This window comes from Rhinoderma darwinii, chromosome 2, assembly GCF_050947455.1.
Source record: "Rhinoderma darwinii isolate aRhiDar2 chromosome 2, aRhiDar2.hap1, whole genome shotgun sequence".
Classification (NCBI taxonomy): Eukaryota; Metazoa; Chordata; class Amphibia; order Anura; family Rhinodermatidae; genus Rhinoderma; species Rhinoderma darwinii.
The window spans coordinates 14,682,260-14,708,593 of record NC_134688.1 but is presented as its reverse complement, the minus strand read 5'-3'; the positions used below and the strand labels follow the sequence as shown (position 1 = coordinate 14,708,593).

At 42.1% G+C, this 26,334-nt stretch overlaps 1 protein-coding gene across 8 annotated transcripts in view; it reads left to right on the top strand.

Annotated features, from left to right (window-relative positions):
- TENM4 (teneurin transmembrane protein 4) overlaps positions 1–26,334 on the top strand; it is a 1,217,405-nt gene that overhangs the window by 130,109 nt on the left and 1,060,962 nt on the right. Inside the window, exons 1-2 of one of the 8 annotated variants that reach the window (XM_075851377.1) lie at positions 21,472–21,631; positions 22,824–22,946. The exons of the other annotated variants lie outside the window; for them this stretch is intronic. The gene's annotated coding sequence lies outside the window, so the exon portion shown is untranslated. Of the gene's footprint in view, positions 1–21,471; positions 21,632–22,823; positions 22,947–26,334 lie in introns of those variants that run through there. 8 annotated transcript variants of the gene reach the window in all.

Sequence of the window (26,334 nt, the reverse complement as noted above, 5' to 3'; positions counted from 1 at the left end):
CTTCTCAGGATGACGTTTCAGTCTAAGTGACGGCTGCAGCCAATCACAGGCTGCAGCGGTCACATGGACTGCCGCGTCATCAAGGGAGGTCGGGCTGGATGCCGAAAGAGGGACACGTCACCAAGACAACGGCCGGTAAGTATGAAATTCGTTTACTTTCACTAGGGAAAGTGCTGTCCCTTCTCTCTATCCTGCACTGATAGAGAGAAGGGAAGTACTTTCACCGCAATACGCAGCAGCTAGTCCGCATCAATTTACTGCACATTTTGGGCAGATCCGCAGCCGTAATCCGCAACCCGGATTAGGTGCGGCATTGATGCGGACAGTTGCGGAGGAAATCCGCCACGTGTGGTCATGCCCTTAGATTGGCCCACCAGAGTAACAGAGGATTCTCCGCTGAGCCCACTCTGACACAATAATGGGCCACAAAGGTCAAGCAGAGGACAACCCTATTTGGAGCCACTTTGGAGCCAATCACTTGCCACTAGGGTCTATTTCATATGGAATAAATGAACAAAAATAACATATTAGATCCCATTTATGATATGATGACGAACATGTGCTGATGGAGGGTGGGGCCTCAGAATGATTTCATCTTAGGGCCCAAAGAAGCCCGGTCTGACTTCTCCAGGGTAACAGTAAGCATGTCATATCTTATTTTAGAAAACTTTCAATGTTTTTGTAACAATAAAAAAATTTAAGAGATAAAATCTATACCTCTTATATATTGTTTTTGGAAAATTCCTTTTTGGTGTTTTTGTATCTTGTTTATATTTGCGCCAAGTTTTCCCATCTGTAAGCGCGTTGGTGGATAATTCTGCAGCCAAATTATAACTGCATGTTTATTAAAAGTAAAAAAACAAAAAAAAAACAACTATGTGACTCGTGTGACAAATGATCACTTCAAAAAATCATCCATAAAAAATTATTATATTTGTTTAATTACTGCTGTAGTTTTGGAGTCGGAAGGGGAACCAGTAACTTTTTGTCTATCTGCTAATTTTTTTTATTTTTTTTTAAAATTGATTTACCTAAGACGGCCATAGATAATGTGACTGCTGATGATGCCACAACTAGGATCTGATGGGTCGGATTTCTGCCGTTCCAATTTTTTTAATTTTACAAGGATAAGTGGCAACAGAAGGGACTGGCTGCCACATATCTCCCTTTCCTTTTTTTTATTTTTTTTTATTGTGTGTAAGACCATTATATTTTTACGGTGAACTCATGACCGATAGTTCAAAAATAGTTGAGTTAAATGTTACCTCATGTCTAAAACCTCCTCCTTGTTTCCATTCCCCTCCTCACATTATAACACTACCCCTGTAACATACAGTCCTGTCCTCACTATTATCTTGATATGAGTGGACAGGTCACTGCCTGCTTCAAAATCAGCACATCCCTCCACTGACATACTCTGTGCTGCTGGGTCTGCCTATGTTCCTTACACTATGTTACTCTTAACCTGCAACCTTCCACTTGTCTCCATTCTCTTCCTCATTGTCCCTGTGACATGCAGCCACATCCTCAGACAGGTCACTGCCTCTTACAAAATCAACTCACTCCTATTCTGCTGCCGCCATCATTCCCATGCTCTGATTTTCTCAGCTATTTCAAGCTCACCTATCGCAAAACAAACAACATGACCAAGCAGGAGTTAAACAATTGCAAAAGATAACACCCCCTTAATTACTTAAAACGCTGATATATATATATATATATATATATATATATATATATATAGGCACAGGAGCCTATACCTGCAGCCTGATCTGACATCATCGGTGTAGGGTAGGTTTTTCAGGATAGCCATGTCAATGGCCATAGAGTCCTTAAAAGCAGCGCTGACAATCTTTATTTTATAGTAATACTATTATGTATCATTTTGTCATCTTTGTGTTATATACTGTGCATAAGTTGTGTTCTCTGAGCCATTCTGCGGAAAATTATTCATCCCCGCCACACAATCTGCTGCTGCTTTAGAAATAAATCTTCTCCCCAGTCACCACTGTGGGCTCCTCATTTTTTTTGTGTAGCCCCGGCTGTTTATATTTGTCATTCACCTTAATGTCTCACATATTGTGCTGCGCTCTGCAATATGGAGCCCCATCTGAATACACAGTCACGATAACGTTGAGGGAAACATCTGAGATTGTGTGTGGAGCGCAGCACGCCGCCGCACACTCTCCTTACCTAATGCTGACAGGCGTTTAATGCTTGATAAATTGCTTACTCACCATGTTCCAAATACCTCTTTTCTAAGTTAGTTTATAGGCTAAAGAGGAAGCATAGATCTTCCCTGTGACAAAGCCGGTTTTTGTTAATATTTATGAGAATTTATTTTCCATTTTGTAGCGGAAATAGCAACATTATAACAGAGACGTTGGGTTATAAAATAAATACAAGCCGTCAATAGGGTTGGGGTGGCACCTTATCAACCAGGTCATTGTCATCCTCTCCTAACAGGATTCAGATGAATCTTAAAAAGGTAACTCCAAGTCAAGTCTGGCCTAAGAGGTGTACGACTTGTGAGGCCTCCCTGCTGAGGTGGGCACCACTAATGACCTGGCACTCGAGGCTGGCGACCACCATTAATCCTAATATAATTGTATACCAGTACTATTTAGACGTTGTGTAGCACTGTTGAATGATAATTTTTTTTGTGTGGCGCTGTATGGTAGTATTATTTAAGCACTACTTAGTGGTATTCTTTGGTCACTGTACGTATATGTGTACTACAGGTATTATTTGAGCACTATATGGTAGTATTATTTGTGCACTGTATGAGGGTATTATTTGAGCACTGTATTGGGGTATTATTTGAGCACTGTATGGTGGTATTATCCGAGTACTGTATGTTGGTATTATTTGAGCACTATATGGTAGTATTATTTGAGCACTGTATGGTGGTATTATTTGAGTACTGTATGGTGGTATTTGTCACGGACAATGGGTTTGTGGACCCACTAGGCCTCTCCGCCGTAGCGGGGAGGCAGCTGACCAGGTTACAGTCTATGTGAAAGTAGATAGCAGACAGTAATGTTTAGGTACCTGTAATAGTCCGGACGGTGACTGTTGCCTCAGCACGGATGGAGACAGGTGCGGAAAGTGGCGCCAGACGTGGCGGGCAGTATCCGATGAGCCGATGGTACTTGACGTGGCAGATAGCACTTGACGTGGCAGATGACACTTGACGTGGCAGATGGCACTTGATGTGGCAGATGGCACTAGACGTGGCAGATGGCACTTGACGTGGCAGATGGCACTTGACGTGGCAGATGACACTTGAGCACGGGTAGGCACAGGAACAATGCGGAATACAGGAACGGTAACAGGGCACGGGTAACAGCAGGAACGGGATACACTAAGGGACCATTTGCGAGACAGACAGGGAAAGACTAACAACGCTCAGGCAAGGATCAGAAGGGCTGGGGCATTCTTATAGAGCAGGGAATCACGTGGGTTAATAATCATTGATTCCATGTGCGCGCGCTGGCCCTTTAAGAACGGGCGCGAGCGTGCGCGCGCACCCTACGGGACCCGCCCGGACAGAGCGGAAGCGAGCGCTGGCATCTCCTAGGAGGGAGACGGAGGCCAGCGCTCACAGATCCATGGCTGCGGGCGTCGGGAGGTGAGTGAACCCGACGGCCCGCGGCCATGGGCGCTACAGTATCCCCCCTCTTACGCCCCCTCTTCTTGGGGCCAGAGTGAGAGAGGAACTTTTTAATAAGAGCAGGAGCACTGAGGTTCTCTTCTGGCTCCCAGGACCTCTCCTCAGGACCAAACCCTCCCCAGTCCACCAGATAGAAAGTCCTTCCTCCTACCCTCTTGCGGTCCAGGATCTCCTTTACCTCGAATACATCGGAAGGGCCGCTGGAAGCAACTGTGGAACTAGAGGTCTTGCTGTAGCGTTTCAGGACCACTGGTTTCAGGAGGAACACATGGAAGGAGTTAGGGATTCTGAGGGTAGGGGGCAGCCGCAGCTTATAGGAAACAGGGTTAATTTGTTGCAGGATCTCGAAGGGACCAAGGAACCTGGGAGCAAACTTGTATGAAGGCACCCTCAAGCGAATGTTTCGAGAGGACAGCCAGACTTTAGTCCCAGGAAGATACTGAGGCGGCTCTCTTCTTTTGGTATCTGCCTTACGCTTCATGCGTTCGACCGCCTGCAAAATAGAGGACCGGGTTTGTTGCCAGATTTGCAGGAAGTCCCCATATGCAGAGTCAGCAGTGGGTACCTGAGATGAAGTCGACACTGGAAGAGGAACTCTGGGATGTTGACTGTACACGATGTGAAACAGAGTGGAGGTGGTGGACCCACTTGTGTGGTTGTTATATGAAAACTCTGCCCATGGAAGAAGCTGTACCCAGTTATCGTGCTGTGAAGAAATGAAGTGGCGGAGGTAATTCTCCATGATCTGGTTGATCCTCTCAACTTGCCCATTGGACTGGGGGTGATAGGCTGAGGAAAAGTCCAAACTCACATCCAGGAGTTTACAGAGGGCTCTCCAGAACTTGGAGGTAAACTGAACCCCCACGGTCGGACACAATGTGAAGAGGCAAGCCATGCAAGCGGAAGATGTGCTGAATGAAGAAGCTTGCTAGTCGAGGGGCAGAGGGTAGACCGGTTAGCGGGATAAAATGTGCCATCTTAGAGAACCGGTCCACCACCACCCAGATGGTGTTGCATCCTGCTGAGAGAGGAAGGTGCGTGACGAAGTCCATAGCGATGTGCTGCCAGGGGGCACTGGGTACAGGCAGGGGTTGAAGCAGGCCGGCAGGCTTGCTGTGAGCCACCTTGTTAGAGGCACACACCGTGCAAGCAGAGACAAAGTCCAGAACATCTTTAGGTAGCGTGGGCCACCAGAAGTGACGAGCGACCAGGTCTTGGGTTTTACGGACACCAGCATGCCCAGCCAGTTTAGAACTGTGTCCCCAGCAGAGAATTCTTTTTCTGTCAGCCAACCGAACAAAAGTTCTCCCTGGAGGAATATCTCTAAGCTGCAGAGGATTGGCGGTGACAACGCAGGATGGGTCTATGATCGTCTGAAGGGACTCCACCGTGTCTTCCGTTTCGAATGATCTGGACAGGGCATCGGCCCTCACGTTCTTGTCCGCGGCACGGTAGTGGAGCAGAAATTGGAAACGGGTGAAGAACAGTGACCACCTGGCTTGACGAGGGTTCAGTCTTTGAGCGGACTGAAGGTAAGTGAGATTCTTGTGGACGGTGAAGATCAGGATGGGGTGAGCAGCGCCCTCCAGAAGATGTCTCCACTCCTCCAGGGCCAACTTGATAGCCAGTAGCTCCCGATCTCCAATGGAATAATTGCGCTCAGCAGAGGAAAATAGTTTTGAGTAGTAGCCACACACTACTGCCTTTCCTTTGGAGCTCCTCTGGAACAGAAGTGCGCCTGCAACAACAGAGGAAGCGTCCACCTCCAGTGAGAACTGCCGAGATATGTCAGGGTGATGGAGGATCGAAGCTGAAGTGAAGGCCTTCTTGAGGCTAATGAATGCGGACTCTGCCTCCGGAGTCCACACCTTGGCGTTCACACCCTTCTTGGTAAGGGTAGAGATGGGGGCCGTCAGAGAAGAAAAGTTCGGAATGAACTGCCGGTAGAAATTGGCGAAAACAAGGAACCACTGTATGGCCCTTAGGCCTTGAGGACGTGGCCATTCCAGGACAGACTTTAACTTCTCAGGGTCCATCTTAAGACCTTGATCCGAGATGACATAGCCCAGGAAGGGCAGAGACCTCTTTTCAAAGGTGCATTTCTCTAACTTGACATACAAGCGATTCTCTCTTAGTCGCAGAAGAACTTGACGAACGTGCCTCCGATGGGTCATCAGATCTGGGGAGAAGATTAGAATATCATCGAGATAAACTACAACACATGTATAGAGGAGATCTCAGAAGATGTCATTAACGAACTCCTGAAATACTGCGGGAGCGTTACACAGTCCGAAGGGCATCACTCGGTATTCGTAGTGCCCATCGCGGGTGTTAAATGCCGTCTTCCATTCGTCACCCCGGCGAATCCGGATCAGATTATAGGCCCCTCGCAGATCTAGCTTGGAAAAAAATTTGGCTCCTCGTATGCGATCAAACAGCTCGGAAATGAGTGGCAACGGGTACTTGTTCTTGACCGTGATCTGATTGAGACCACGGTAATCAATGCAGGGTCGGAGAGATCCATCTTTCTTTTTAACTAAGAAGAATCCTGCCCCGGCCGGGGAGGAAGATTTTCGAATAAAACCCCTCTCCAAGTTCTCCTTGATATAGGCTGACATCGATAAAGTCTCTGGCAAGGAGAGAGGATATACTCGTCCACGGGGAAGAGAAGCATTGGGAACCAGTTCAATGGGACAGTCATAATTCCGATGTGGAGGCAACGTCTCAGCCTCTCGTTTGCAGAAGACATCCGCAAAACTGGCATACTGAGGAGGTAGATTGGAGAGTGACTGCGGCAGAGGGGGCACAACAGGACGGACTTGTGACAGGCAATGGCTATGGCATCTGGAACCCCATTGAAGAACTTCTCCAGAACTCCAGTCGAGTGTCGGGGCGTGTAGACGGAGCCATTGCAGACCCAGCAGGATAGGATTGATAGCCTTGGGTAGTACCAGGAAGGAGATCTGTTCTGAGTGAAGAGCACCGACCCGTAATGTCACCGGCTCAGTGATGAGCATGATTGGATCAGGCAGCGGTAGACCATTCACAGAGGCAACTGCCAGGGGTCTCTCCAGACGGACTGTGGGTAGTTGAAACCGATCCACTAGATCTTGGTGGATAAAATTAGCAGCCGCTCCAGAGTCAAGATAGGCGGAGGAAGGATGTGATGCCTGTCATGTATCGATAATTTGGAAGAGGTTTTAACGTTTGGAGACATTCCACCTAGAGTTGCCTCTCCAACCAACCCTAGGTACTGGAGTTTCCCGGTTTCTGTGGGCATTGACGCACAAAATGACCCTTGAGGCCGCAATACATGCAAAGTCCAGAGGAGCGTCTGCACTGCTTCTCCTGTTCAGATAACCGGACTCTGTCTACCTGCATGGGTTCCTCAGGTAGCGCACTAGGAGTGAACAATTGTGGTCTCTAGGCAGGGGGTGCTGGTCTGTGGGCCCGGCTCTCCTGACGAACCTCTTGAGAGCGCTCCCGGATTCTCATATCAACCCGGGTGGCTAACAGGATGAGGGCATCCAAGGTAGAAGGAAGGTCGCGGGCTGCCAGTTCGTCCTTGATGTGAGAGGACAGTCCCTGCCAGAAGGTCGCCACCAGTGCCTCATTGTTCCATGCCAGCTCGGCTGCTAGGGTACGGAAGGAGATTGCATACTCCCCTACTGTGGAGCCTTTTTGCTTGAGGGTCAACAGAGTGGCTGCGGCAGAGGATGTTCGACCCGGCTCCTCGAACACGGCACGAAAGGACTGCAGGAACAAGGCTAGGTCCGCGAATACGGCACCTTGTTGCTCCAAGATTGGGTTTGCCCATGCGAGGGCCTTGCCAGCGAGAAGGGAGATAATGAACACTACTTTAGCCTCCTCGGAGGGGAAGAGATGAGGCTGTAGCCTAAAGTGCACCGTGCATTGATTAAGAAATCCTCGGCATGCTCTGGGATCACCGTCATAGCGAGGAGGAAGAGGCAGAGGAACTGAGGATCTGGAACAAACAGGGGGAGCAACAGGCAGTGGCACGGCAACAGCTTCTGGAGGAAGATCCGGGGGTGGAACAGCGAGTAGATCCAGGCGGACCAGAATAGAATTCACCGCCTCAAGGAGTTGATCCTGACGAGTGCGTAGGTCATGCATCTCCGTCTGAATTTTTTGTACTGGGGTCTTGGGCTGGCCAGCGGGTTCCATGGCCTGAGCGTACTGTCACGGGCAATGGGTTTGTGGACCCACTAGGCCGCTCCGCCGTAGCGGGGAGGCAGCTGACCAGGTCACAGTCTATGTGAAAGTAGATAGCAGACAGTAATGTTTAGGCACCTGTAATAGTCCGGACGGTGACTGTTGCCTCAGCACGGATGGAGACAGGTGCGGAAAGTGGCGCCAGACGTGGCGGGCAGTATCCGATGAGCCGATGGTACTTGACGTGGCAGATGGCCCTTGACGTGGCAGATGACACTTGACGTGGCAGATGGCACTTGACGTAGCAGATGGCACTTGACGTGGCAGATGACACTTGAGCACGGGTAGGCACAATGCAGAATACAGGAACGGTAACAGGGCACGGGTAACAGCAGGAACGGGAGTCACTAAGGGACCATTTGCGAGACAGACAGGGAAAGACTAACAACGCTCAGGCAAGGATCAGAAGGGCTGGGGCATTCTTATAGAGCAGGGAATCACGTGGGTTAATAATCATTGATTCCATGTGCGCGCGCTGGCCCTTTAAGAACGGGCGCGAGCGTGCGCGCGCACCCTACGGGACCCGCCCGGACAGAGCGGAAGCGAGCGCTGGCATCTCCTAGGAGGGAGACGGAGGCCAGCGCTCACAGATCCATGGCTGCGGGCGTCGGGAGGTGAGTGAACCCGACGGCCCGCGGCCATGGGCGCTACAGTATCCCCCCTCTTACGCCCCCTCTTCTTGGGGCCAGAGTGAGAGAGGAACTTTTTAATAAGAGCAGGAGCACTGAGGTTCTCTTCTGGCTCCCAGGACCTCTCCTCAGGACCAAACCCTCCCCAGTCCACCAGATAGAAAGTCCTTCCTCCTACCCTCTTGCGGTCCAGGATCTCCTTTACCTCGAATACATCGGAAGGGCCGCTGGAAGCAACTGTGGAACTAGAGGTCTTGCTGTAGCGGTTCAGGACCACTGGTTTCAGGAGGAATACATGGAAGGAGTTAGGGATTCTGAGGGTAGGGGGCAGCCGCAGCTTATAGGAAACAGGGTTAATTTGTTGCAGGATCTCGAAGGGACCAAGGAACCTGGGAGCAAACTTGTATGAAGGCCATGGGCGCTACAGTATTATCTGAGCACTGTATGGTGGTATTATTTGAGTACTGTATGGTGGTATTATCGGAGCACGTTATGGTGGTATTATTTGAGCACTGTATGGTGGTATTATTTGAGCACTGTATGGTGGTATTATTTGAGCACTGTATGGTGGTATTATTTGAGCACTGTATGGTGGTATTATTTGAGCATTGTATGGTGGTATTATCTGAGCACGTTATGGTGGTATTATTTGAGCACTGTATGGTGGTATTATTTGAGCACTGTATTTGGGTATTATTTGAGCACTGTATGGTGGTATTTTTTGAAAACTGTATGGTGGTATTATTTGAGCACTATATGGTAGTATTATATGAGCACTGTATGATATTAGTTGAACACTGGTGGTATTATTTGAGCACTGTATGGTGGTATTATTTGAGCACTGTATGGTAATATTATTTGAGCACTATATGGTAGTATTATATGAGCATTATATGTTGGTATTATTTGAGCACTGTATGGTGGTATTATTTGAGCACTGTATGGTAATATTATTTGAGCACTATATGGTAGTATTATATGCGCACTATATGTTGGTATTATTTGAACACTGTATGGCGATATTATTTGAGCACTGTATGGTAGTATTATATGCGCACTATATGTTGGTATTATTTGAACACTGTATGGCGATATTATTTGAGCACTGTAGGGTGGTATTTACTATGCATTATGTGGCACTGCTGCTTAAGTTCTGTACAATATTTATTTTTGCACTTTATTATGGTGGCACACTGTATATTATTTGTATTTAGGAAAATGTATGGAAGTGTTATTTTGTCACCATACGGCACTGTTATTCTGGCACTATGCTGCATGGTGCTGTTAATTGGTCACTGTATGGTGGTATTATTTTATCACTGTATGGTGGCACATACATAAACATTGTGTGGCACTTCAACTTAGGCACTGTACAGTATAATATTTTTGCAGTGTATGAAAATGGTGGCGGCACTGTATAGTGTGGAAGTGTTATTTTGCCAACATACGGCACTATTACTTGCTCTGCTATGCACTGTGTTGTCTGTCGCTGTTAATTTAACACTATATAGTTAATTGTATACTGACACTATAAAAAGGGGGCAGCAGAGGGTACAGTACAGGGCACTATCCAATGCCGGGTCAACCTTGCTCCAAGCACTATTCTCAATAAAAGATGTGTTTGGTTGTAAAACCCATATATTTATTAAAGAGGGAAATACATACTATCTCCCACATATTACAGCTGATTGGTAGAAGTCCCAGCAAAAGGACACCCTGCAATCAGTTTATGGGGACACTGGAGCTGAGGACCAACAAACATCAGACCTTTAACTTCAAATGATGATATCTTCCAGTTACGGAAAATGTTTTGTGCCTTGAAGAAGAAAAATAAATTGTCCAATCAGGACAACCACAGTCCTAACGCCCTATTATTGAATAAAGACATTATAGTGAAGGGGCCCCCACTTGGTTGCGCCCCATATTAGCCTAAGAGCTAGACTGCTACATTGTATCCTCACTATTATCTATGGCCTCCACCATGACGGTAAATAGAAGCATAAGAGACCGGCCTGAAGCTGGCTGACAGCTAGTTGTCTATAATGTATACAGACACACAGGTTATATATGTTTGGGGACCCCGGCTTATACACACATACTAATTTTTCCAATATAATTGGTGCCACAGGGATGGGAATATTAGAATTTTACATGTTAGGAATCACCTGTATTTTTACTTTATAATGACGTGAGCGGTAAAGATAAAGGCGAGAACATCCAGGTCCATATTCTGTGGATATTTTTAAGGCCGTCTAAGGACCTAATTATGGTAGGTTTATTGATACCCTGCTGAATCGTGTCATCCCAAACATGGTCTATAGGGGGTTAGGTTTTATATTAGCACCAGGTTAAATAATTTCATTTATTTGTAACCTAAAGGAGTCAACTAATCTATAGAGACCAGAAGGAGCTTGTCCTATGCAATTAATATTACATTGACGGAAATACGGAAAGACCCGTGAGGATTGTTGCTGATGTCTGGATCATATAGGGCAATACGTTTCTGGAACTACAGGCAATTATTGGATCAGTGAGGATGTTTCTCTTCCTATAACTTGCTAAACATTATATACCAAATATTATTATTATCATGAGCGGAGTTTGTCAGATGTAGCAGAGCTGAGTTTAATCTCATGCATCTGAACTTCCGTGTTGTACCATGTTTCCTTATGGTGTTCCATATAGGTACCATATAAGTTCTGTGTACTTCTCCATGAGGTCCATATGGTGTTCTGTACAGGTACATTATGAGTTCACGTTCTTCTGCACGAATTTCATATGGTGTTTTATACGCGTGCCACGCACGCCGGGCCGGCCATACATAAGATGGCGCCCATTGCAATATTTCCTGTTGACGACCCCTCTAATGTGTTGTACAACTTTACCATAAAGTCAATAAATATAAGCGCCATACAGTGTGGTGCCCAAATAACAGCGCCTAATGTTGGCCAAATAAGACTTCCATACAGATGCCTAAAAAACAATGCTACACAAAGTGACTAAGTAGCAGTGTCACACAATGCCTAAATAAATACCACCATACAGTGCTCAAATAATATCAACATACTACCCCATACATAAGGAAATCCAATAATAGCGTATAGAGTTCCACATGTTGTTCCGTGCCGGTACCGTATGAATTTCGAGTAGTTTTGGACATATAATTGGTACATCTATGAAGGATTTTATACAAATCATGTTTGTTACAATGTGTCAGTCTAGTCTATCCTCTGCGAGCTTTACACAGCAGCAGATCATATCTCTCTTGTCCTGAATTCCAGGTTAATTGCTTCTTACTGAGGGTGGATTCACACGAACGTGCCGTTTTTGCGGACGCAAAAACGCGGCATTTTGCGCGCGCAAAAACCACTTGACAGCTCCGTGTGTCATCCGTGTATGATGCGCGACTGCGTGATTTTCGGACAGCCGCCATCATAGAGATGAGTCTAGTCTACGTCAGTCACTGTCCAGGGTGCTGAAAGAGTTAACTAATCGGCAGTTAACTCTTTCAGCACCCTCCACAGTGAATGCCGATCACAATATCGAGAAACCTGTTAAAAAAAAATAAAAAGTTCGTACTTACAGAGAACTTCCCTCCCGGCCGTTGCCTTGGTGATGCGTCCTTGGTGACGCGCCTCTCTTGACATCGGGCCCCACCTCCCTGGATGACGCGGCAGTCCATGTGACCGATGCAGCCTGTGCTTGGCCTGTGATTGGCTGGAGCTGTCACTTGGACTGAATTGTCATCCCGGGAGGTCAGACGCGAGGAAGAAGCCGGGAGTTATCGGTAAGTCAGAACTTCGTTTTTTTTTACACGTTCATGTATATTGGGATCGGAAGTCACTGTCCAGGGGGCTGAAACTGTTTAACTCTTTCAGCACCCTGGACAGTGACTATCTCCTGACGTCGCGTACCGGAAATTTTTTTGCCGGGTTCGGTTCGGTTGTCCGGGTTCACTCATCTCAAAGACACTCCGTTTGGATGTTTGTAAATAGAAAAGCACGTGGTGCTTTTCTGTTTACATTCATCCTTTTGACAGCTGGTGCGCGAAACAGGCAGTTCGCACGGAAGTGCTTCCGTGCGACCTGCGTGGTTTTCACGCACCCATTGACTTCAATGGGTGCGTGATGCGCGAAATACGTGGAGATATTGACCATGTCGCGCTTTTTGCGCAGCGGACAAACGCTGCGCAAAAAGCACGGACTGTCTGTACTGCCCCATAGACTTGTATTGGTCTGTGCGTGGCGCGTGAAAACCACGCGGCCCGCACGGACCCAATACACGTTCGTGTGAATCCACCCTTACAGTGATACATTGTAACAAAAGTTGTGTGAATAGGACACAAGTACCAGCTTTCCATTTCCAATAAAAAAAAGTTGCCTATTTTAGCACAAAATAAGCGTACAACAAAATTTGAGACTTCTTTCTGCTGGAAAAATGGCACAAATCACTTAATAAATCTCCCCTAAAGAATAATAAACATGGCAAAACTTCCATTATATGATAATTTACGTAAAACTCTTAGACCCCTCCCCCGCTTAAGGGTTTTATACTAGTCTTGTATGGAGTTATGTAAAATATTTGATGTATGGAAAAATATAGCCAGTGATATTATATAATATTAAGAAATTTAGTCACAGAATTTAATGCAGTAATAAAAAGTTTAATGAAGTGTCACAGAAGAACAGGGATTATGTTAACCATGGATGTGACATTGTCCAATATCCCAAGTTAGAAAGGGATTACAACTTGGATTTAGTTCATAGAACATATGTATAAAATTGATAATGAAGCCTGTACTTCTGTACGCTTTATGTTATATTAAAAAGATTAAAAAATGAAACTTGCCTCAATGTCAGTCAGCTGCTGCAAAGCCAGCAATGTGCAATTAAATCCTAATCCCTTTTTGAATTTTCCAAGCAGAAGAAGGCAAATACAATTTTGCCTTTGTCTAAATCTTGAAACTTTGACTTCCCCTTAAATAGTAAATCCATGTTTGGCATCAATTCATAAAAAATACATTATGTACCTGGAAAGTGTTCTGAGATGACAACATTAAGCAAGTAATGGAAGGCTTTAGTTATGGTGAAGTGGTAACTAAATAGGTTTGTTTACATTAGAAAAAATTGAATGTGAATCGTAATTGCAGCAGCGGATATAAAAATGTATCCAAGGTCAATACAAAGATTCATTTTTATCCCAAGGTAAAATACAGAAGTGATGAGCTATTGATAGGAAACATACTTCAGGGGAAAAGAATCTAAAAGCAATTTGACTGATAGAATTAAAATCCTTAAAATCTACATTCAGAGTTTATTCTAATACACCGTAATAAATAAAGTTATTTTGGTTTCTACTAAATTGAAATAAAACACACTTAAAATATCTCCTTGTCATATAGTGAATCATTGTAGTATTATAGTAGTTATATTCTTGTATATAGGTAGTAGTAGTATTATAGTAGTTATATTCTGGTATATAGGGGGCAGTATTATAGTAGTTATATTCTTGTATATAGGAGCAGTATTATAGTAGTTATATTCTTGTATATAGGGGGCAGTATTATAGTAGTTATATTCTTGTATATAGGGGGCAGTATTATAGTAGTTATATTCTTGTATATAGGAGCGGTATTATAGTAGTTATATTCTTGTATATAGGGGACAGTATTATAGTAGTTATATTCTTGTATATAGGAGCAGTATTATAGTAGTTATATTCTTGTATATAGGGGCAGTATTATAGTAGTTATATTCTTGTATATAGGGGGCAGTATTATAGTAGTTATATTCTTGTATATAGGAGCGGTATTATAGTAGTTATATTCTTGTATATAGGGGACAGTATTATAGTAGTTATATTCTTGTATATAGGAGGCAGTATTATAGTAGTTATGTTCTTGTATATAGGAGGCAGTATTATAGTAGTTATATTCTTGTACATAGGGGGCAGTATTATAGTAGTTATATTCTTGTATATAGAGGCAGTATTATAGTAGTTATAATCTTGTATATAGTGGGCAGTATTATAGTAGTTATATTCTTGTACATAGGGGGCAGTATTATAGTAGTTATATTCTTGTATATAGAGGCAGTATTATAGTAGTTATAGTCTTGTATATAGTGGGCAGTATTATAGTAGTTATATTCTTGTATATAGGGGGCAGTATTATAGTAGTTATATTCTTGTATATAGGGGGCAGTATTATAGTAGTTATATTCTTGTATGTAGGGCAGTATTATAGTAGTTATATTCTTGTATAGAGGAGCTGTATGATAGTAGTTATATTCTTGTATATAGGGGCAGTATTATAGTAGTTATATTCTTGTATATAGGGACAGTATTATAGTAGTTATATTCTTGTATATAGGAGGCAGTATTATAGTAGTTATATTCTTGTATATAGGGGGCAGTATTATAGTAGTTACATTCTTGTATATAGGAGCAGTATTATACTAGTTATATTCTTGTATATAGGAGCAGTATTATAGTAGTTATATACTTGTATATAGGAGAAGTATTATAGCAGTTATATTCTTGTATATAGGAGGCAGTATTATAGTGGTTATATTCTTGTATATAGGAGCAGTATTATAGTAGATATATTCTTGTATATAGGAGGCAGTATTATAGTAGTTATATTCTTGTATATAGGGAGCAGTATTATAGTAGTTATATTCTTGTATATAGGAGCAGTATTATAGTAGTTATATTCTTGTATATAGGGGCAGTATTATATAAGTTATATTCTTGTATATAGGGGCAGTATTATAGTAGATATATTCTTGTACAGAGGAGCAGTATTATAGTAGTTATATTCTTGTATATAGGAGGCAGTATTATAGTAGTTATATTCTTGTATATAGGAGCAGTATTATAGTAGTTATAATCTTGTAAGTAGGGCAGTATTATAGTAGTTATATTCTTGTATATAGGAGCAGTATGATAGTAGTTATATTCTTGTATATAGGGGGCAGTATTATAGTAGTTATATTCTTGAATATAGGGGGCAGTATTATAGTAGTTACATTCTTGTATATAGGAGCAGTATTATAGTAGTTATATTCTTGAATATAGGGGGCAGTATTATAGTAGTTACATTCTTGTATATAGGAGCAGTATTATAGTAGTTATATTCTTGTATATAGGGGCAGTATTATAGTAGTTATATTCTTGTATATAGGAGCAGTATTATAGTAGTTATATACTTGTATATAGGAGCAGTATCATAGTAGTTATATTCTTGTATATAGGAGGCAGTATTATAGTAGTTATATTCTTGTATATAGGAGCAGTATTATAGTAGTTATATTCTTGTATATAGGGGGCAGTATTATAGTAGTTATATTCTTGTATATAGGAGGCAGTATTATAGTAGTTATATTCTTGTATATAGAGGGAAGTATTATAGTAGTTATATTCTTGTATATAGGAGCAGTATTATAGTAGTTATATTCTTGTATATAGGGGGTAGTATTATAGTAGTTATATTCTTGTATATAGGAGCAGTATTATAATAGTTATATTCTTGTATATAGGGGCAGTATTATTGTAGTTATATTCTTGTATATAGAGGGAAGTATTATAGTAGTTATATTCTTGTATATAGGGGCAGTATTATAGTAGTTATATCCATGTATATAGGGGCAGTATTATTGTAGTTATATTCTTGTATGTAGGGCAGTATTATAGTAGTTATATTCTTGTATATAGGAGCTGTATGATAGTAGTTATATTCTTGTATATAGGGGCAGTATTATAGTAGTTATATTCTTGTATATAGGGACAGTATTATAGTAGTTATATTCTTGTATATAGGAGGCAGTATTATAGTAGTTATATTCTTGTATATAGGGGGCAGTATTATAGTAGTTACATTCTTGTATATAGGAGCAGTATTATACTAGTTATATTCTTGTATATAGGAGCAGTATTATAGTAGTTATATACTTGTATATAGGAGAAGTATTATAGCAGTTATATTCTTGTATATAGGAGGCAGTATTATAGTGGTTATATTCTTGTATATAGGAGCAGTATTATAGTAGATATATTCTTGTATATAGGAGGCAGTATTATAGTAGTTATATTCTTGTATATAGGGAGCAGTATTATAGTAGTTATATTCTTGTATATAGGAGCAGTATTATAGTAGTTATATTCTTGTATATAGGGGCAGTATTATATAAGTTATATTCTTGTATATAGGGGCAGTATTATAGTAGATATATTCTTGTACAGAGGAGCAGTATTATAGTAGTTATATTCTTGTATATAGGAGGCAGTATTATAGTAGTTATATTCTTGTATATAGGAGCAGTATTATAGTAGTTATAATCTTGTAAGTAGGGCAGTATTATAGTAGTTATATTCTTGTATATAGGAGCAGTATGATAGTAGTTATATTCTTGTATATAGGGGGCAGTATTATAGTAGTTATATTCTTGAATATAGGGGGCAGTATTATAGTAGTTACATTCTTGTATATAGGAGCAGTATTATAGTAGTTATATTCTTGAATATAGGGGGCAGTATTATAGTAGTTACATTCTTGTATATAGGAGCAGTATTATAGTAGTTATATTCTTGTATATAGGGGCAGTATTATAGTAGTTATATTCTTGTATATAGGAGCAGTATTATAGTAGTTATATACTTGTATATAGGAGCAGTATCATAGTAGTTATATTCTTGTATATAGGAGGCAGTATTATAGTAGTTATATTCTTGTATATAGGAGCAGTATTATAGTAGTTATATTCTTGTATATAGGGGGCAGTATTATAGTAGTTATATTCTTGTATATAGGAGGCAGTATTATAGTAGTTATATTCTTGTATATAGAGGGAAGTATTATAGTAGTTATATTCTTGTATATAGGAGCAGTATTATAGTAGTTATATTCTTGTATATAGGGGGTAGTATTATAGTAGTTATATTCTTGTATATAGGAGCAGTATTATAATAGTTATATTCTTGTATATAGGGGCAGTATTATTGTAGTTATATTCTTGTATATAGAGGGAAGTATTATAGTAGTTATATTCTTGTATATAGGGGCAGTATTATAGTAGTTATATCCATGTATATAGGGGCAGTATTATTGTAGTTATATTCTTGTATATAGGGGCAGTATTATAGTAGTTATATTCTTGTATATAGGAGGCAGTATTATAGTATTTATATTCTTGTATATAGGGGCAGTATTATAGTAGTTATATTCTTGTATATAGGGGGCAGTATTATAGTAGTTATATTCTTGTATATAGGGGGCAGTATTATAGTAGTTATATTCTTGTATATAGGGGCAGTATTATAGTAGTTATATTCTTGTATATAGGGGGCAGTATTATAGTAGTTATATTCTTGTATATAGGAGCAGTATTATAGTAGTTATATTCTTGTATATAGGGGCAGTATTATAGTAGTTATATTCTTGTATATAGGGGGCAGTATTATAGTAGTTATATTCTTGTATATAGGGGCAGTATTATAGTAGTTATATTCTTGTATATAGAGGGAAGTATTATAGTAGTCATATTCTTGTACATAGGGGGCAGTATTAAAAGTTATATTCTTGTCTATAGGGGGCAGTATTAGGGCATGGCCACACGTAGCGGAATTGCTCTGGAATCCGCAGCGGACCCGTTTCTCCATTGCCTTCCACAGCTTTGTGGTTGGGTTCGTTTGCACGTTGCGGACAATTCCGCTGCGGAGCATAGGCTGCAATGGTTGTTGCGGACGTGTGGCGGATGTGTGGCGGACTGGCTGCGGACTCATTGCGGAATTTCTCCATTGACTTCAATGGAGATTCAAAATTCCGCAATGAAGTCCGCAGATGTTATGTAGATGTTATGTGTGCTGCGGAGCGTATTGGTTTTTTAACATGACATTTCTTCATTCTGGCTGGACCTATGTATTTCTAGGTCTACAGCCAGACTGAGGAAGTCAATGGGGCTCCCGTAATTACGGGTGACTACGTGGGTGCACCCGTAATTATGGGAGCGTTGCTAGGCGACGTCAGTAAATAGTCACTGTCCAGGGTGCTGAAAGAGTTAAGCGATCGGCAGTAACTGTTTCTGCACCCTGGACAGTGACTACCGATCCCAATATACAGCAACCTGTAAAAAAATAGAAGTTCCTACTTACCGAGAACTCCCTGCTTCTTCCTCCAGTCCGGCCTCCCAGGATGACGTTTCAGTCTAAGTGACGGCTGCAGCCAATCACAGGCCAAGCACAGGCTGCAGCGGTCACATGGACTGCCGCGTCATCCAGGGAGGCCGGGCTGGATGCCGAAAGAGGGACGCGTCACCAAGACAACGGCCGGTAAGTATGAAATTCTTTTACTTTCACTAGGGAAAGTGCTGGCCCTTCTCTCTATCCTGCACTGATAGGGAGAAGGGAAGCACTTTTACCGCAGTCCGCAGCAGCTAGTCCGCATCAATTTTCTGCACATTTTGGGCGGACAGTTGCGGAAGAAATATGCCACGTCTGGGCATGCCCTTATAGTAGTTATATATTCTTTGTTCCACAACCCATTGTCATCCTGTCATTAAGAAGATGTGCCATTAGTTATACAAATATCCGTAGTGCCAAATATATTTTTTTCTTGTCCTCTACCCTCTTGACTCAGGCACATTTCATAGTCTGATAAATACGATAAATAATTTTAAAAAAGTCCATCCCACTAATTCTCATACGTCCACACTACGTTGATCCAGAAGAAGGGCAAAACAACCTTTTTTTAAGGCAGCTGCTAATCTCTCCCAATATGTGAGAAAAAGAAAATGTCTTTGTGATATAGATGGCAATCAAAATAAACCGTTCATCAATTACGTCTAGCCATATGTTATAATGGGAATGCTCTGCGGGGGTCTGATATCTTCACATGGGGATCAAACGTAGAGATGTCTCATATCCTTCAATCACACTGCAGGGAACACATCATCTGGTGCCTGTATATGGGCTGATCAGGGTAAGTAGTAAATCTTAGATAATATAATACTCTAATACTGGGCAGATCCTTCCCCATCTCATCAGTAGTAGAGGTTAATTGCAGTATAATAGACGGTTGATGTGGTTACAATGATGCTTGTCCTTCCATCCTATTGAACGTGATTCACCCTCGGCTTATCTTTCGTACAGCGTTTACAGCTCAGCACGGTTTACAAAAAAATCTGATTCACTTAACGTTTCATCTGATATCTAATTTTAGACATTAAAAGAATAATATAAAGTAGTAAAAGCGTGATAGGTTTTGCACGTGTAGCAAAAAGTGGTTCAGTTGCCTGGCAACCGGGCGAAGACTTGCTGCGGAACTCCAGGGACCAGGCAACTCCACCAAATTACGGAACACGGAAAATGAGGAAACAGCCTGCAAAGTATACAGGATTGGAAGACGCGCACCATCGTTTTGTCGTACATCGTATAGTACAGTGTATGGACCGGTCCTATACATAATGTGGATATACACCGATCAGCCATAACATTACAACCCCCTGCCTAATATCGTGTTATTTCCCCTTGTGCCACCAAAACTGTCCTGACCCGTCGCGGCATGGACTCCACAAGACGTCTGCAGGTCCCTGTGGTCTCCGGTACAAGACGTCTGCAGGTCCCTGTGGTCTCCGGTACAAGACATCTGCAGGTCCCTGTGGTCTCTGGTACAAGACGTTGGCAGCAGGTCCTATAAGTCCTGTAAGGTGTGAGGTGCGGCCTCCAGGGATCGGACTTGTTTTTCCAGCACATCCCACAGATGATCAATCGGATTGAGATCTGGGGAATTTGGAGACAAGTCGTCACCTTGAAGTCTTTGTCGTGTTCCTCATCATTCCTGTACAATGTCTGCAGTAAAGGCCGGCCTTAGGATAGATGGTGCCCCTTGCGAAATGATCTTTCGGCGCACCACCCATCATAAAAAAAATTCCCCATAACAAATGTATAATGCCCCTCCCACAGTTTAATGCCCTATATAGTGCCCCGACACAGTATAATGCCCTATATAGTATAATGCCGTTTTAGTGCCCCCCCATACAGTATAATAATAATATTTAATTTTATAATATATTATAACCCCTTCAAGGACACAGTATTTTGTCCTCTAATTGTGCCCACTCAGTATTATGTCCCCTGTAGTACCCCTACACAGTATAATGTCTGACCAGTCTGCGGCTATGCGGCCCCACATACAGCAAGCTGCGATGCTCTGGGTGTTCTGACAACTTTCTATCATATCCAGCAGTAAAGTTTTCAGTAATTTGTGTTACAGTATCTCTTCTGTGGGATAAGACCAGATGGGCTAACCTTCGCTCCCCATGTGTATTATGGAGCCTTGGACGCCCATGACCCTATCACTGGTTTTCCTTCTTTGGAGCACTTCTGATAGGTACTAACCACTACATACCGGGAACACCCCACAAGACCGGATGTTTTGGAGAAGCTCTCATCCACTCGTGTAGACATCACTATTTGGCACTTGTCGAGGTCGCTCAGATCCTTACACTTGCCCATTTTTTCTACTTCAACAACTGACTGGTCACTTGCTGCATAATATATCACCCCCCCCCCTTGTCAGACGCCATTGTAACCAGATCACCAATGTTATTCCCCGCCAGTGGTTGTAATCTTATGGCTGATCTGTTCTGTATGTGATCTGAATCAACTACAAATCCAAACAATGCAGTCCTCTTTATGTAGGGCCGACCTTAGATTGGTTAATGCAGTACCCAGGGGCGTAGATAGGGGGGGCCAGGCGGGGCATTTGCCCCGGGCGCAACCCAGAGGATAGGGAAGGGGGGCGCCGAAGAGCAGCTGATCGCTGCTGACAGGCGCCCCGTATGTGGGACACCTGCAGCAGCTTAGGAACAGCCAGGACATTACGGCGTTCTGACTGGGGTCTGTGACGGCCAGGGAGTGGACCAGTCCAGTCACCTGACCTCACGTCAGTGACATGAGGTCAGATGACTCAGGTCAGGGGACAGGTCCACTCCCGTGCTGCAGCCTCCCTGCATCTGCCTGTGCTCTGTGCTCTGCCGAGAAGCAGAGAGGAAGCTCCGCCCACACACAGCCCGTCCTGACCTGTCAGCAAGAAGACATGGTGAGTGTCTCTCTGCGTGTGTTTGTGTGTCTCTGCGTGTGTGTGTCTCTGCATGTGTGTGTGTCTCTGCATGTGTGTGTCTCTGCATGTGGGTGTGTGTCTCTGCGTGTTTGTCTCTGCATGTGTTTGTCTCTGCCATCTACTACATTATCTGTACTCAGAGTTATCAGTGTGTTATCTGTGGTGTTACATAGGACTGCAGATAACACTACTACATTATCTGTACTCAGAGAGACATGACTGTGTTATCTGTGGTGTTACATAGGACTGCAGGTAACATCTACTACATTATCTGTACTGTGTGCTAAATTACAATCTCAGCTCTGCTACACAGTACAGATAATGTAGTAGATGTTACCTGCAGTCCTATGTAACACCACAGATAACACAGTGATATCTCTCCGAGTACAGATAATGTAGTAGTGTTACCTGCAGTCCTATGTAACACCACAGATAACACAGTGATAACTCTGATTACAGATAATGTAGTAGCTGTTGCCTGCAGTCCTATGTAACACCACAGATAACACATTGTGCTAAATTACAATCTCAGCTCTGTTAAAATGTGTTATCTGTGGTGTTACATAGGACTGCAGGCAACAGCTACTACATTATCTGTACTCAGAGAGTTATCACTGTGTGTTATCTGTGGTGTTACATAGGACTGCAGGTAACACTATCTGTATTTAGAGAGTTATCGCTGTGTTATCTGTGTTGTTACATAGGACTGCAGGCAACAGTTACTACATTATCTGTACTCAGAGAGTTATCACTGTGTTATCTGTGGTGTTACATAGGACTGCAGGTAACATCTACTACATTATCTGTGCTGTGTACATATGTGCCTGTGTGTGTATATATGGGTCTGTTTGTGAATGTGTCTTTGTGCTTGTATATTTGTGCCTTTTATGTATTTGTATATGATCCTGTCTGTGTATTTATCGGTGTGTGTGTGTGTGTGTGTGTGTGTGTGTGTGTGTGTGTATGTGTGTGTGTGTGTGTATGTGTGTGTGTGTGTGTGTGTGTGTGTGTGTGTGTATATGTGTTTGTACGTCTATATATTTACCTGTATGTATATATTCCTGATGTGTGTATGTATATTTGCCTGTATGTCTAAATAGCTGTCTTTATGTATGTACAGTATATATGTTCCAGCGTGTCCCTATATGTGGTTAATTTTTGGTTTGTGTAGGGGGCGGCAATAGAGAGTCCCGCACAGGGCGCCATCCAAGCGAAGGCCGGCCCTGGCTGCACCGACCCTAGTCAGAAGGAACTCCGCCGCTGCCTGCGCCGCATGACCTCCTCGGCTCCTCCGGTAAGTCACACCAGGCAGAGCGGAGAGTGGTAGCGGTAGGGTACCGCTCACCAGTCTGTTCACAGTGTGGCGGTAAGTGCAAGGGGGGAGGAGTGTGGCGCTAAGTACAAGGGGGGCTGTGTGGCGCTATTTACAAGGGGGGCTGTGTGTGGCCTCTTTAATTTATTTTCTTTTAATTTCTTTTTATGTTAATTACATTATAGAACTACATCGCTTGTAAAATGTAGAAATGCTTTTATACTCGAGTTACATTAAAAAAATCGTGAAAAAAAATTACAGCTCATTGATTGGTAGGGAAAGAAAACATGGCGAGGGGGAAGGAGATGTCGGGAAATAAGTTGGGGGGGGCGCCAAACTGAATCTTTGCCCCGGGTGCAGAAGAATCTAGCTACGCCTCTGCAGTACCTTCTATTGACACCCGCTTATGGTATACCATATAGTTCCTAAATTAAAGAATCACACAGTGCCCAAACAACTTTGTGGTGAGATGTACAAGAAACACTGCCCAATCCATATACTAGGCAAGTCCCAGGTGTCCAGACCTTCAGAGCCATCATTACAAGGACACATATATTTCCTATATGTGAACTGCTAATCTCTATAGTAGAGTGTATAGTCCCATATTTAATCTGAATATATGACTAATCTCTATACCACGGTGTAAAGTCCTACAGTATATGTGATCTGCGCACACAATTTATCTCTATAATACTGTGTATTGTTTTATATGTAACCTGAATATACGGCTAATCTCTATAAAAAAGTGTATAGTCCTATATGTAATCTGGATGGACTGCTTTTCTCTATAATATAGTGGAGAGTACTATATGTAATCTGTACAAACTGCTAATTTTATAATCCGTATATATCTGTATAATACTGTATGTAATCTTAATATATTTCCTACATGTAATCTGGGCATACTGCTAATCTCTATAATATAGTATATTGTCCTGTATGTAATCTGGATGTACTGCTAATCTCTATCCTATAGTGTATAATATAGTGTATAGTCCTATGTGTAATCTGGATGCACTGCTAATCTCTATAATATAGTGTATAGTCCTACATGTAATCTGGGCATACTGCTAATCTCTATAATATAGTATGTTGTCCTATATGTAAACTGGATGTACTTCTAATCTCTATCCTATAGTTTATAATATAGTGCATAGTCCTATATGTAATCTGGATGGACTGCTAATCTCTATAATATAGTGTGTTGTCCTGTATGTAATCTGGATGTACTGCTAATCTCTATCCTATAGTGTATAATATAGTGTATCGTCCTATATGTAATCTGGATGTACTGCTAATATCTATCCTATAGTGTATAATATAGTGTATAGTCCTATGTGTAATCTGGATGCACTGCTAATCTCTATAATATAGTGTGTTGTCCTATATGTAATCTGGATGTACTGCTAATCTCTATCCTATAGTGTATAATATAGTGTATAGTCCTATATGTATTCTGGGTGGACTGCTAATCTCTATAATATAGTGTATTGTTCTACATGTAATCTGGGCATACTGCTAATCTCTATAATATAGTATGTTGTCCTATATGTAAACTGGATGTACTTCTAATCTCTATCCTATAGTGTATAATATAGTGTATAGTCCTATATGTAATCTGGATGGACTGCTAATCTCTATAATATAGTGTATTGTCCTATATGTAATCTGGATGTACTGCTAATCTCTATCCTATAGTGTATAATATAGTGTATCGTCCTATATGTAATCTGGATGTACTGCTAATATGTATCATATAGTGTATAATATAGTGTATAGACCTATATGTAATCTGGATAGACTGCTAATCTCTATAATATAGTGTATCGTACTATATGTAATCTGGATGTACTGCTAATCCCTATCATATAGTGTATAGTCCTATATGTAATCTGGATAGACTGCTAATCTTTATGATATATGTAGTGTATAGGACATACATTGAATCACTCTAATACAGTCCTATATGTGACCAGGCCAATTAGTGACCTATACATGATCTGAACATATTGAGGATCTCTGTAATGCTGTTAACAACATTATGTAATACATGATCTAGACGTAATAACAATATTCATAATATTTTGTTTAGTCCTATATGTGATCTGGACTGATTGCACCATTCTACAGGGTGGGCCATTTATATGGATACACCTAAATAAAATGGGAATGGTTGGTGATATTAACGTCCTGTTTGTGGCATATTAGTATATGGGAGGGGGGAAACTTTTCAAGCTGGGTGTTGACCATGGCGGCCATTTTGAAGTCGGTCATTTTGTATCCAACTTTAGTTTTTTTAATGGGAAGAGGGTCATGTGACACATCAAACTTATCGAGAATTTCACAAGAAAAACAATGGTGTGCTTGGTTTTAATGTTACTTTATTCTTTCATGAGTTATTTACAAGTTTCTGACCACTTATAAAATGTGTTCAAAGTGCTGCCCATTGTGTTGGATTGTCAATGCAACCCTCTTCTCCCACTCTTCACACACTGATAGCAACACCGCAGAAGAAATGCCTCCCGATCTGACCCCCTTAGACTTTTATCTTTGGGGTCATATGAAGGCAATTGTCTATGCTGTGAAGATACGAGATGTGCAGCAACTGAAACTACGGATACTGGAAGCCGGTGCTAGCATTTCTTCTGCGGTGTTGCTATCAGTGTGTGAAGAGTGGGAGAAGAGGGTTGCATTGACAATCCAACACAATGGGCAGCACTTTGAACACATTTTATAAGTGGTCAGAAACTTGTAAATAACTCATGAAAGAATAAAGTAATGTTAAAACCAAGCACACCATTGTTTTTCTTGTGAAATTCTCGATAAGTTTGATGTGTCACATGACCCTCTTCCCATTGAAAAAACTAAAGTTGGATACAAAATGGCCAACTTCAAAATGGCCGCCATGGTCAACACCCAGCTTGAAAAGTTTCCCCCTCCCATATACTAATGTGCCACAAACAGGAAGTTAATATCACCAACCATTCCCATTTTATTTAGGTGTATCCATATAAATGGCCCACCCTGTATAATAAAGTCCTATATATGACCAAAGCATAGAGCAAATTTAATTAACACAGTGTACAGTCCTGTACGTCGAGGACTGTACACATCCAGAAGAGAGTTTATACTTTTTACATCACAGTATTTCAAACCAAAAAGGTTATCAGTGGCTCCTGCTAAACACAGTGGAGATTATTAAATGGGTGGCCCCCCTGTTGGAACACCCAGCGATCAGTTGTAGGCTGGGTGAAACCAGGCTGCAAGTATTCCATTCCCCTACAGCACCACCACAGGTGAAATAAGGAATTACACCATTCCCAATTATATCAATGGATTGTCTGTATAATGTACAGACATGATAAATCCT